The 13,030-nt window shown below is 36.9% G+C and overlaps 1 protein-coding gene across 3 annotated transcripts in view; it reads right to left on the bottom strand.

Moving 5' to 3' along the window:
* The window catches only part of LOC110452399 (cyclic nucleotide-gated cation channel alpha-3-like), a 103,888-nt gene that overhangs the window by 59,266 nt on the left and 31,592 nt on the right, over window positions 1-13,030 (bottom strand). The window contains exon 1 of one of the 3 annotated variants that reach the window (XM_021500899.1): window positions 9,643-10,468. The exons of 1 other annotated variant lie outside the window; for it this stretch is intronic. The gene's annotated coding sequence lies outside the window, so the exon portion shown is untranslated. Of the gene's footprint in view, window positions 1-7,516; window positions 7,580-9,642; window positions 10,469-13,030 lie in introns of those variants that run through there. One more of the 3 variants, XM_021500901.1, reaches the window with a different exon arrangement.

Raw genomic sequence — 13,030 nt, 5'->3', positions numbered from 1 at the left:
AACAGAAGACAGTCATGACATGTTCAGGCAACAAAGACAGCTCTGGCATTCCAGACAACAAAGACAGCTCTGGCATTCCAGACAACAAAGACAGCTCTGGCATTCCAGACAACAAAGACAGTACTAACCTGTTCATACAAACAGGAAACAATACTGCCCTGTTCATACAAACAGGAAACAATACTGCCCTGTTCATACAAACAGGAGACCCTGTTCATACAAACAGGAGACAATACTGCCCTGTTCATACAAACAGGAGACAATACTGCCCTATTCATACAAACATGAGACAAAACTGTCTTCTACAGACAGACAAATGATAACACTGCCTTGTTCACACAAACAAATGATAATGGTGCCCAGTTCAGACAAACAAATGATAATACTGACTTGTTCTTCTACATGTTACTGTATAAAAAACAGTACTCCCCTGTTTAGGAAAAAATAAACAATATTGTCATATGCAAACACATACAATACAGTACTGCTCTCTCCGGACAAATACAAGACAATCCTGCCTGTTAAGACAATATAGTTCAGTCCTGTCCTGGTTAGACAAACGCGAGTAGTCTTTATCTAAATAAAAATGTATCCTAAGCTATTTTTTTTAAAAATATTCACTATGGCTTTTGGAATGATGATGGGCCGCTTATGAAGACTGTCATTTCTTGACATGTTACTGCATCAAGCTAAGTTACCTCACGTTATTTACCTAAAATTCTTGATTGTAAGAAACGTATTATTTTTAAAAATCTACCATTATTGTCTTAAACATATACACCGCTTTATTTTAATAAAACGTGTGTATGCGTTTCCGAGTACGAGTCACAAGTTGAGCTGCTTTGTTTCGAACGTTCCGACAGCTTGTCATTGCATCAGTGACATTAAACAAAAGGCCATTGCGTTAGTCAGAACAAGATAACTGATGGCCGTACTTGGGTATTTTAGGCATCAGTGGTGATTATGTGTCGAATACTTCCAACAAATCCAATCTGGTTATATCATTAATATGTAACTGCATAAATGCATAAAAGCATTTGTCTATGGTCTAAGAGCTGTCGAAGCACATTCCTTATTTCCTTGCAAATTGGAAAACATATGGAGTATTTGCACACACGTACAGCTAGATTTTATGTCGTTTTCATCATGTGCTCCCGAGTGAAGACAATGGGTCAGCTCATGTCTTTGTTTTATGTAAGCTTATTTGCATTCACCTCAAGCACTGACATCGGACAGACATACTTTCATTTGTTTTTAATATACATTGATGTTACGTTAGAGTGACAATGGATGTTACATGTATCTTTACGGTATGTCTCGCGAATCGGTTAGTAATATTGAAAAAAACGTGTTAGGTCCCAACAACCAACCCCGTAAAACCGGGAACTCTTTTTGTCATCGGAGTGATTCGTTACTATGACAACACTGTCTTTTATCTCTCAAGTACGCCTGGGTCTAGCAGAAAGCGTCACCAGTTACTCCATCAGCGTAATCATGACGATTGTACAATATGACGTTGTCGATTACGGCTGACAACTCGGTAGGACAAGCACCTCAAGACACACTTGTCATCCAAGGCTACTTGATATGTCGCACACTTAGAAGGAACCACGGATGTGTCGAGTACCCTGTTCAGTAAGCTGATCTCAGATTGTCATGAAATCTATATGTGTTGAGTTGTACGTCTAGACAGAATTGGGGATAGTAATGACAAGATTGAATATCGACAGTAGTATTTTCACGACTTACTTCTCCAACACAGGTATCTCCGAAATTCATCTGACATTGACCTTTTTGACCACAGTAGAACGGAAATGCCATTTTAGGCAGTGCTGCATAAGATAAGATTGAGTTGGACATGTCATCTGCATATCATAAATTTGATTTTGAGCCATTGATAATCTTGCGTTACTTATCCAGGTTGTTGCTACACGCAGTTGGATGTCATCATTTGATTTAAGTGATCATCGAAAATATATGTTTGTTTTTGGGTTCACCATAACTAAAGTTTTCACTAGTAATAGTGATCTACTCATGAAGAAATTGCGGAGTTCGTTTGATAATCCCTTCTCAGACGAGCGGCTTGGTAGGACGATCTCTTCCTTCTGACACATTAAGTTCCTGGTGGATTTGCCCTACTGTCTGTATTCAAAATTTAATGGATATATTTAGAATCAATATACTCGGGGGACAGATATGATTCAACGATTCGAAGGAAATGTCCATTTGTTGGTTATATTTCGAAAAAAACAACTGCGATTAGAATATATTGGATAATGGCCGTTTCCGTAAGCACGAGATTGACGTGTGCTACACTTGCCAGAGCCGAGTAAATGTTGACATGCTCACTGAACCATTAGCTGATGAGATCCACTTGGGACAAATAGCTTCCAGAGAACTAAAAGAAATATCCTTGTAAATCCATGATAGGGAGATCCGGGTTAGAGGTAGAATATCACTAGAGACGTAGGCCATATCATGGTAATATCGATAGGGCTGGAGTCAAGGTCGAAATATAACATATTCGGTTTATCCAAATTTGAACATGTAATTCAAAAGTACACAGATAACCAGGTTAAACAAAAGCTAGAGGTTATGCATCGTCGGATACCCACGGTTGATTTCGCTTCGGTACTCACTCATCAATTTTGATAGACAAAAAGTAATCTCGACCTTTCAACAGCTGGGTTATTGTTTCCTCTTGAAATGGCTTTAATTGATCTAAATGTATTTTTTCACGCACAATCGAAAAGTTGTCGGCCATCCTTTTGGTGTTTCCGAGCATGAATACGTAACGCGAATTCTGATTGGTTAGAGTTTCCATCGAGGAACTGTAATGGAACCAATCAAATGATCCGCGCATATTATTTACCCACGACGTTTTTTCGGCGAGTTTGCCGACGGGTGATGAGTGAGTACCGAAGCGAAATCAACCGTGGGTATCCGACGATGGAGGTTATGTAACTGACATTTCCTCTTTAATATCAGTAGACATAACTAAGACAAAATATAAAAAAATGTGAAACTTGCGTGAAAGTGACGTTTTAATGAAAATTTAGTCTTTAGACATTTCTGTGAATTTGAAATAGAAGAGTGCATTGATTCTTGGATATGCTCACATAAATATATATCTCTTTGAATCAGACGTTATTGAGCTATAATATTTACTGAAAAGCTGGTCAATATAACATCAGTTCTATCTGTCAAAAAAAAATTCATTCAACTATAGAAAAATAATACCGTTGCAGCGTATCCGCTGACGCACATTGGCGGTGAAGCAAGCATCCCACTTTATTCAGAATTGTAATCAATCATTTAAGACGCTGAAAGCTTTATATCATCAGACGTCGTCACGACATGTCTGTAAGAACCCTTAACCATAAAATGATACACGTATTATAGTACAGGGGGATTTAAAAGTGACCCCACTTCAACGGTTGAGAACATTCTTCTTTGTCCACAAATTCAATACACCATCTTCATTTTGTATTAACAATGGGTGGTCGGTGGTGCAGTAAATAACGCACTTGCCTTTCACCGAGGCGACCGGGGTTCGATCCCTCGATCAGACGTGAAAAGTTATAGAGTCACCCGTCAGACCACTTGGGTTTTCTCCCACATCAAGACCTTACGCGCGCTTACATCCGGGCCAACAAAAGTGCTAAATATCATTTAAAATACCTTGTTTTTATCATTGTTCTAAAATAAATAAAGTTTATATTTATATCTTATTTTGTATTGGTGATAACGTACGCTCTAATTTAGCGCATCATGAATATCCTGTTACATATAACTTACTGAACATCAATCAAAAGGAAAACAAAACGTATTTGAATGGATAGTGCTGGGCTACCTTGTCTAATGTTGACATGTAGGAGTAGAGCTACCATTGTCCTCAAAGGTGTAGCATTTATGTTGCTTATTAACGTTTCCATTCTGACATTACTTGTTTTTTTAGTGTTTTTTACCCGACGCTATACGGTGACAATACTGTCAAAGTAAGGAGGTCTTAGTTAAAAGCAAAAAATCGATAGAGAACATGTTGCACGGCTAACTACATGTACATTTTCATTTCTAAACATGTCTAGAACGCAGCATTTTGTTTGCGACATGAAATGATAGCACATGTACATGTACCAATATTGGAAACTTGGCTTTGTTAAATGATGGCATGTATCATTATACAATCAATTAATGTGATTTATGTTCTTGCATACAAGATGCATATCAAACTTTATCAAAACCTACTAAATAAATATGGAATCGAAAGCGTTTTTTCTTTTGAGTCCGTTTCATCTCCATTCGTGTGCTAATCATAATGATTACCCTATATCTCTGAAAACAGCGTGTGAAATAACAAATATCAATACATTCCAGAAAAAAAGTTGCATTCAATATTTCAGAACATTTCCTTTTCATGATAGAATCGAATTTAATTTATAATTTGAGGAAAATCTTCACAGGAAAAAACTTACGAAACAGAAGGGAATTTACAAGGGAGAAAAATAACTAAAGAAACAGAAGGAAATCTATACAGGAGAGAAACGTAGTAAACCGGAGGAAAATCTACACAGGAGAGAAACGTAGTAAACCGGAGGAAAATCTACACAGGAGAGAAACGTAGTAAACCGGAGGAAAATCTACACAGGAGAGAAACGTAGTAAACCGGAGGAAAATCTACACAGGAGAGAAACGTAGTAAACCGGAGGAAAATCTACACAGGAGAGAAACGTAGTAAACCGGAGGAAAATCTACACAGGAGAGAAACGTAGTAAACCGGAGGAAAATCTACACAGGAGAGAAACGTAGTAAACCGGAGGAAAATCTACACAGGAGAGAAACGTAGTAAACCGGAGGAAAATCTACACAGGAGAGAAACGTAGTAAACCGGAGGAAAATCTACACAGGAGAGAAACGTAGTAAACCGGAGGAAAATCTACACAGGAGAGAAACGTAGTAAACCGGAGGAAAATCTACACAGGAGAGAAACGTAGTAAACCGGAGGAAAATCTACACAGGAGAGAAACGTAGTAAACCGGAGGAAAATCTACACAGGAGAGAAACGTAGTAAACCGGAGGAAAATCTACACAGGAGAGAAACGTAGTAAACCGGAGGAAAATCTACACAGGAGAGAAACGTAGTAAACCGGAGGAAAATCTACACAGGAGAGAAACGTAGTAAACCGGAGGAAAATCTACACAGGAGAGAAACGTAGTAAACCGGAGGAAAATCTACACAGGAGAGAAACGTAGTAAACCGGAGGAAAATCTACACAGGAGAGAAACGTAGTAAACCGGAGGAAAATCTACACAGGAGAGAAACGTAGTAAACCGGAGGAAAATCTACACAGGAGAGAAACGTAGTAAACCGGAGGAAAATCTACACAGGAGTGAAACGTAGTAAACCGGAGGAAAATCTACACAGGAGAGAAACGTGATAAACCGGAGGAAATTCTACACAGGAGAGAAACGTAGTAAACCGGAGGAAAATCTACACAGGGAGAGAAACGTAGTAAACCGGAGCAAAATCTACACAGGAGAGAAACGTAGTAAACCGGAGGAAAATCTACACAGGAGAGAAACGTAGTAAACCGGAGGAAAATCTACACAGGAGAGAAACGTAGTAAACCGGAGGAAAATCTACACAGGAGAGAAACGTAGTAAACCGGAGGAAAATCTACACAGGAGAGAAACGTAGTAAACCGGAGGAAAATCTACACAGGAGAGAAACGTAGTAAACCGGAGGAAAATCTACACAGGAGAGAAACGTAGTAAACCGGAGGAAAATCTACACAGGAGAGAAACGTAGTAAACCGGAGGAAAATCTACACAGGAGTGAAACGTGATAAACCGGAGGAAACAGGAGAGAAACGTAGTAAACCGGAGGAAAATCTACACAGGAGAGACACGTAGTAAACCGGAGGAAATCTACACAGGAGAGAAACGAAGTAAACCGGAGGAAAACCTACACAGAAGTGAAACGGAGGAAACCGGAGGAAATCTACACAGGAGAGAAATGAAGTAAACCGGAGGAAAATCTACACAGGAGAGAAACGTAGTAAACCGGAGGAAAATCTACACAGAAGTGAAACGTAGTAAACCGGAGGAAATCTACACAGGAGAGAAACGTAGTAAACCGGAGGAAAATCTACACAGGAGAGAAACGTAGTAAACAGGAGGAAAATCTACACAGGAGAATAATCCTAGGAAACAGAAGAAAATCAACACAGGAGTAAAATGTAGCAAGAGAATAACTAAGAAAATAAAAGGAAAATCATTACAAATAATAAAAGATCTTTGCCCACATTGCTGCGCGACAGTGATGCTGTTCCGCCTTCTCATTGTCAGTTCTAAATAGTTTATAACGGGACTAAATCACGAATGTTGACAAGTAATATTGGAATTAACTAGAATGTTTCCGTTCTTGTGTTTTTGTGACAATCCTAAACGACATCACGCGGATAATACCGGAACGAAATTCGCATCAACATGTTACATTTATCTCAGTAATTAGAAGTTGTTTACGGCTCACGATGAGACCAAAGTATGTTAAATCACATGTACAATATATTCAACAGGTTTGAACAGCTTAGCAACGCTGATTTACGTACGTGTATTAAAAAGCACAAAACAGACGAGATCGTGAAGCTAGCGCGTCTGTCTTTGTTGGCATTTGTTATGTTTCATGTTTTTGTTAGATGTGAAATAATCATGAAATTGGAAAAAAGGGGGAATTTTTTAAAATAGTATCAAAGTATGACGATGCAGATAGAGAACAATACAAGCACAACTTACTTCATTATATGACAATTTCGTCTTTTTACCATTCATTAGTTATGCTTAAGGTCGTATGAAGAAATGTTTCAAAATATAGGAAGAACTACGGAGGAAGGGGTAGAGGACTATTAAACCCTTCGTAACGTTTAAAAATTATGACTTTGGATAAACTATATCATTTATACTGAAACTAGTATTCCGTGTGTTACTGTGTCAGAATAAAGTCCAGCTTAATTACAGTAAAGCTATGGGATTGAGAGTCTTCCTAACATGAAGCACTGAATCAAATATTTCTAAAATGAGATCGTCGACCAGACAAGATACAAATATAAGCAGAATAAACTACTTATATGAAGTACGGAATCTTCGGAATCTGCATGCTGCAACCCATTGTTCAATAGTTACATTATCGATAAATAAATGACATCTAATTACAAACCGTTTAAGATTATTCAGGAATTAATAGAAAATAATACGCGTCGGTGAGTTTTGTTTTATATAATATAACCCCCCCCCCTCCCNTGTATTCTTCTACAAGCAATATGCAAACTACCGCTGTTGTATTGTCGCCGATGCATTTTTTCCTGTCTGTTTATGTGAAGGTCAATAAAACGTTTAGTTAATTTTAAACATAAAGTACTAACATATCAACTTTCTCCCATCAGTAAATAATGTATAATGATCGAATGGAAAGCTTCTTTAGTCACGCTTCTGTAATCAACTCGAAACTAATACTTACAAGTCGTGGATCTTCAGTAATATCACGGAGGGGGGAATTATCGTCGTTATCCATGAGCTATATAATGTCTTAAACTCGTGTATGTCATACTCAACAATCGCAACTCTCATTTATAAACATTCAATATCGAGATTAAACCGGCGACTGAAAAACTGAAGATAAGAAAAAGCCCTGCGCGTTATTTGTGTCCTCAGCAGAAGTTTCCAAACTCCGATGTCAGGCATTACATGCGATATCTCAATAACGGACTCCGTCAGTGGATAATTAATCCGCTTCCCTATTCCTTCCGGAAACCACAAGCAGCGAGAAATATCATCAATTAGCAGGTTCGACCATTACGATGTGTAGACCGGCCGTATCAGGACTCGATCACAGTAGTACTACACTTATACCGACCCTTTGTCACCCTCGTATAACGTACCGTCCGCATCGACCCGGCCACCTGCGGTGTTTGCTGATGTGGTTATTATAGAATGTTGTACATTAATTTACACTGTAAGTTCACATTTAATTAAATCTATAGAACAATCGTATCAAGGCCGTATACGTCAGCTGTCATCCGGGAAATACAGCGTAACAGGTTTTATGTGAATAACGTCAATGTCAACATCAATGGCGGTCCTTTCTAAATGTGAGCAAACGGATTCGAGCTGACACTTCAAAGTCTTACATGCTTCATATAACACTATGAACTTGAAGGGTCATTCACAAAATATTTTTAACTGTAATATTCTGTTAACTCATTTCGTATTCCCCGATAGATGTATTTCAACACTAGTTTTAAAATACCTCGTTTAACATTAAGCGAATAAACAACCAGACATTTCACCAAGGTCGCTAGCACAAAAATAAGAATTCACTTAATGTATCATCTTTTTGTTGTCGATTATTAATCATTCAATCAAAATTAATCAGTATAATTTTAACAATGTGATATTCTGCACACATCAACTGATGTGCCCAACACATCTTATAATACATGTACAGTGACCCGCACAACACGCAATGTGTATTACATTGGCCTACACAACCCACACAGCACACAGTATGTATGTAGTACTTTGGCCTACACAGTACACAGTATGATGTAGTACTTTGGCCTACAGAATACACAGTATGTATGTAGAACTTTGGCCTACACAATACACAGTATGTATGTAATACTTTGGCCTACACAATACACAGTATGTATGTAGTACTTTGGCCTACACACCACGCAATATAAAGTGCGTTGGCCTACACAACCCACAGTATGAAAGTAGTAAATTGGCCTTCACAAAACACAGTAAGTAATAACATTGGTCTGCACAATATACATGTTGTAGTACATTGGCCTTAACAACACTGAATACGTATGTAGTATACTGGGCCTACACAACACACAGTATGAAAAACATCGGCCTTAACAACACACATTATGTGGTACATAGGCCTAAACAACACAGAGTATGTAGTACATTGACCTAAACAACACATAGCACATACAAATGTAGTACATTGGGCCAACACAACACACAGTACATAGTACATTGGGCTTACACAACACAAAGTATGTAGTACAATGGGCTACATAACACACAGTATGTAGTACAGTGGTCTACACAACACACAGTATGTAGTACAATGGGCTACACAACACACAGTATGTAGTACAATGGGCTTACACAACACAAGATATGTAGTACAATGGGCTACACAACACAAAGTATGTAGTACATGGGTCTATACAACACACGGTGTATAATACATTGGTCTACGCAACACAATACGCAGTTTGTAGCATATTTGTCTACACAACACAATACACAGTATGTAGAAGTGCAGAAATGTTTCTATTCCTTCAGCCATTTTATTATTATTTTTAATATTGAATATTAATCGAATACGATTAATAATAGAAAGAAAATATAAAACCCTTTTTTAAGATATCTTAGTGGATGTAGGTAACATAAGCCCAACTATGTGTAACGTTGAGAAATTGTTAAGTTGTACAACAATAAAATTCTCATAAACAAATCAGGCCTAAAGTTACACCGTGACTCACACTAACAGCACAAATGTTTAATAGAACTATTTTTTTACCAAGGAATATCATAAGAAAAGACGGGAAAAGAAAGAATACTTACACATTTTCGAATAGTCTTCACTCTATAATATCAGTCCAGTACTATCCACCAACCCTGCGTGTTTCGTCAGAGAAAAGAAAACCCTCAAACGCACTTATATCCATGATGTCACTCCTCCCACTAACATCAATTTACAAACACTATTTGCTGTTTGTAAATTCCTCACATTGCACAATTATAACTCTTTTATTCCCTTGAAAAATGCGCCGATTTTAAAGTTTTTACATAAAAATAAATCCTCGATTTCGAATATAATTTTGCTCTTTGAAATAACCGGCTTAGGCGATTTCTTCTTTCACATGGAACAAACTAATTAATACGATCCAAACTATGATGACCTTAGCAATTACGTGGTATCCAAAGACTTTCCTCGGGCACTTGTTGCTATGACGACTTTGTATACATAAGAAATATTATGAAGGTTCGCATGGCGACGAAGTAGCTCCCGTTTGCTTGTAAAACATGTTATCACCATGGAAATAACTTCCCATACTAATCCCTTCGTGATAAATCTGATGTCGAGAGAAATGAATTCATCAGCACCAATTATACGATTTTGTGTGCTGTCCAAGATTGGGAAATATTCAAGACTGATGAATATTCATAAAACCATTCTTTGAGAATCAAATGTTATATCGACAGCGCAAGTTATTCCTATAGGAGCTCACAAGGCAACGGACCTCTGGCTTTGTACCTCTCTGGTCCCGAGCTATTTAGTAGTGTGCGACAAGCCGCCCATCCATGTGGATCTATTCACGATGAAACGAGGGTCTCTCAGAGAGCAGCACTATCCAAGATCACGAGGATGTCACCGCCAGGGCGACAGTTCTTTGGATACGTACTATCTACCGATCAATTCAGTATTAAACAGGGATGGCTTATATCACCTGTCACGTGACCCGCGCCACACAGAGGTATATAGATTAAATGGAGTATTTACCTTGACGAGCTTCTATCTGATCAACTCTCGCGATCAAATGGCGACACCGCGTGCCATAGCGAGTACATGTAATACGTACAAAGTACACGCCGCTCTCATGTCTCAGCATCAGAAACCTAAACGATCCCGACAGCAACAAACTCTTAATCCGAATGTTATTTTTAATCCGATGTAAAAAAAAAAAGAAGGAGTAAAACCGCATAAGTATATGTTATTTGGGCGATGAATAATCATTGAATTTAATTATATGTTGTCAATTGTTGAGCATGGTTTGGAACCTTATATATAATTCACACCTTCATAGAGAGTGTTTTCGAGAATGGCCACTAGTCATTGAAACAGATGCCTCGGTTACAATGGGGATCAATAGCGTTTATCGTTTATACACTATTTTGAGTTTAACAGCATGATGACACACGGGGAAACAGATGTTGTTTCTGGGAGCGTCTGATATGAGCTGTATTTTGTAGAAATATGATTTCAGAATGCATTAAGACAAATACGTGTATTGAAGTAATATTGCTTGTACAGTAGATCCAGGAAAGTTAGCTAATGCAAACTGGATGTGTAAGATAGTGTTTAGAGAATATGTTTGTGTAAGTCGATCAGTCAATAAGTTTGAAGAGTGTATGTGAAACATGTTTTTATACCCCAGTGGCGAACAGAACGTTATAATGATAACTTATTTACAACACAAATGAACTCCAATGCAAAAAACCCAGGAGCTGTGATTTACGTATATTGTTTAATTTACTCTTCAGTTTTCGATATGAATTCATTTTACTTTGATGCCAAAATCTGTACAAGAACAGTTATCATCTTTTGTAGGAAATCGAAACAATAACTTTTTATTTTTATTTTTTTTTATTTATTAAAATTGAGATAATCTAGCAGATGAATGATACTTGAATGAAAACATTTAGTGCAGCCAACTCGATTTGGAAAGCAACACACTTCAAAAGCTAATACATCATATGTTTTTAGGTCAGAAATTGTAAAATATTGTATGCAACTAAAAACAAATTAGGAGAAGAATTATCTTTGTGAGGAAGTAGAAATGAGTCACAGCTTCAAGATAACATTTAGTAGTCAATTGTATATGAATTTGTTTTCACAAACAAAAAAGTTTTACATATTGTATATCATAGTCAATGTAATTTGAAGCTAATCTAGAACATCGGCATACATTACTACATTATATAATATTGTGTACTTTTCAAGTTTCAAGTATCGAGATACCGAACTACATTCTAATATATGCAAGTATATTTAGCTCCCATATTACATTTATAATTCAATATGCATTAAAAACAGTTCATTGCACTTTTTATCAATTTATACATCGACAAACATTATAACACCAAGTATAAAATTGACATAGAACAACGGCATTCAATGCAACACGTGAAAACGTGCTCTTTACCGTACCACATTTAATATATATACCGTTATAGATTATATTACAATACCACAAGCTATATATAGTGACATAAAACACATTTACGTTTAATTATATATCGTACATTGATACTGTTTAGAGATAATATTTCTACGAAAAACTTTACTTTCGCGAACTGAAAATGTGTGAAATATAAACTAGATAATTTCGTTACCCTTATAGTGGACTTAATAAGGACAATTTTCACCTAACTGAACTTAACTTTCGCGAACTGAAAATGTGTGAAATATGAACTAGATAATTCCGTTACCTTTGTAGTAGACTTAATAGGGACAATTACAAATTAATTAATGACACTCGAAATTAAACTTATTAGCATTTTTAAATTTTACATATGTAACAACATAAATACATAGTAAACAATATCAATAAGCACAAATTTAGAAGCTCTAAGAAGCTATTTTATTGTTTTCTTGAATATTGTTGTCAGTTTTTACGAGCCGAAGTTGAATAATTAGTAAATTGTTACAAGAAGATTGTTGTTCATTTGTATCACGATTTAATGATAGAGGGACACAATAGGAAGAATTACAGGTGTTGTCACATGGACACCTACACTTACAGCATGAAAAATAACCTTAATTTACTCTAAGCAAGCCCTAAATATGAGGGTACTGGGCCCACTTGTATAAAACATCTCAAAGTTAGGGAACATCTCAAGCAATGTATTGTCTATGGGAAATCTTAGACTTGAGAAAATCTCAAGAGTTGAGATGTTTTATACAAGTGGGCCATGGCCTTGTCTATTATGCAGCAACATACGATGGCTATATATTTTGAGAACCACATCTTAAGAAATCTGATTCAACGGATATATATTGTAGATATGAACTTTCAAGATTCATATTTGATGTTGTCTAGAAGATAATTTCATACCCTCGAATAAAACTTATATTGGGAAAAAAGGTATAAAAAGACACATCTGGACGGAATGACCAGCTTAAAGTCGCGGTGGATTTCGTAAATTGTAGGTTACTACATTTCCAACA

This window comes from Mizuhopecten yessoensis, unplaced genomic scaffold (genome assembly GCF_002113885.1).
Source record: "Mizuhopecten yessoensis strain PY_sf001 unplaced genomic scaffold, ASM211388v2 scaffold6683, whole genome shotgun sequence".
NCBI classification, from domain to species: Eukaryota; Metazoa; Mollusca; class Bivalvia; order Pectinida; family Pectinidae; genus Mizuhopecten; species Mizuhopecten yessoensis.
The sequence above is the reverse complement of the archived record's forward strand: the minus strand, read 5'-3'. Positions and strand labels throughout refer to the sequence as shown.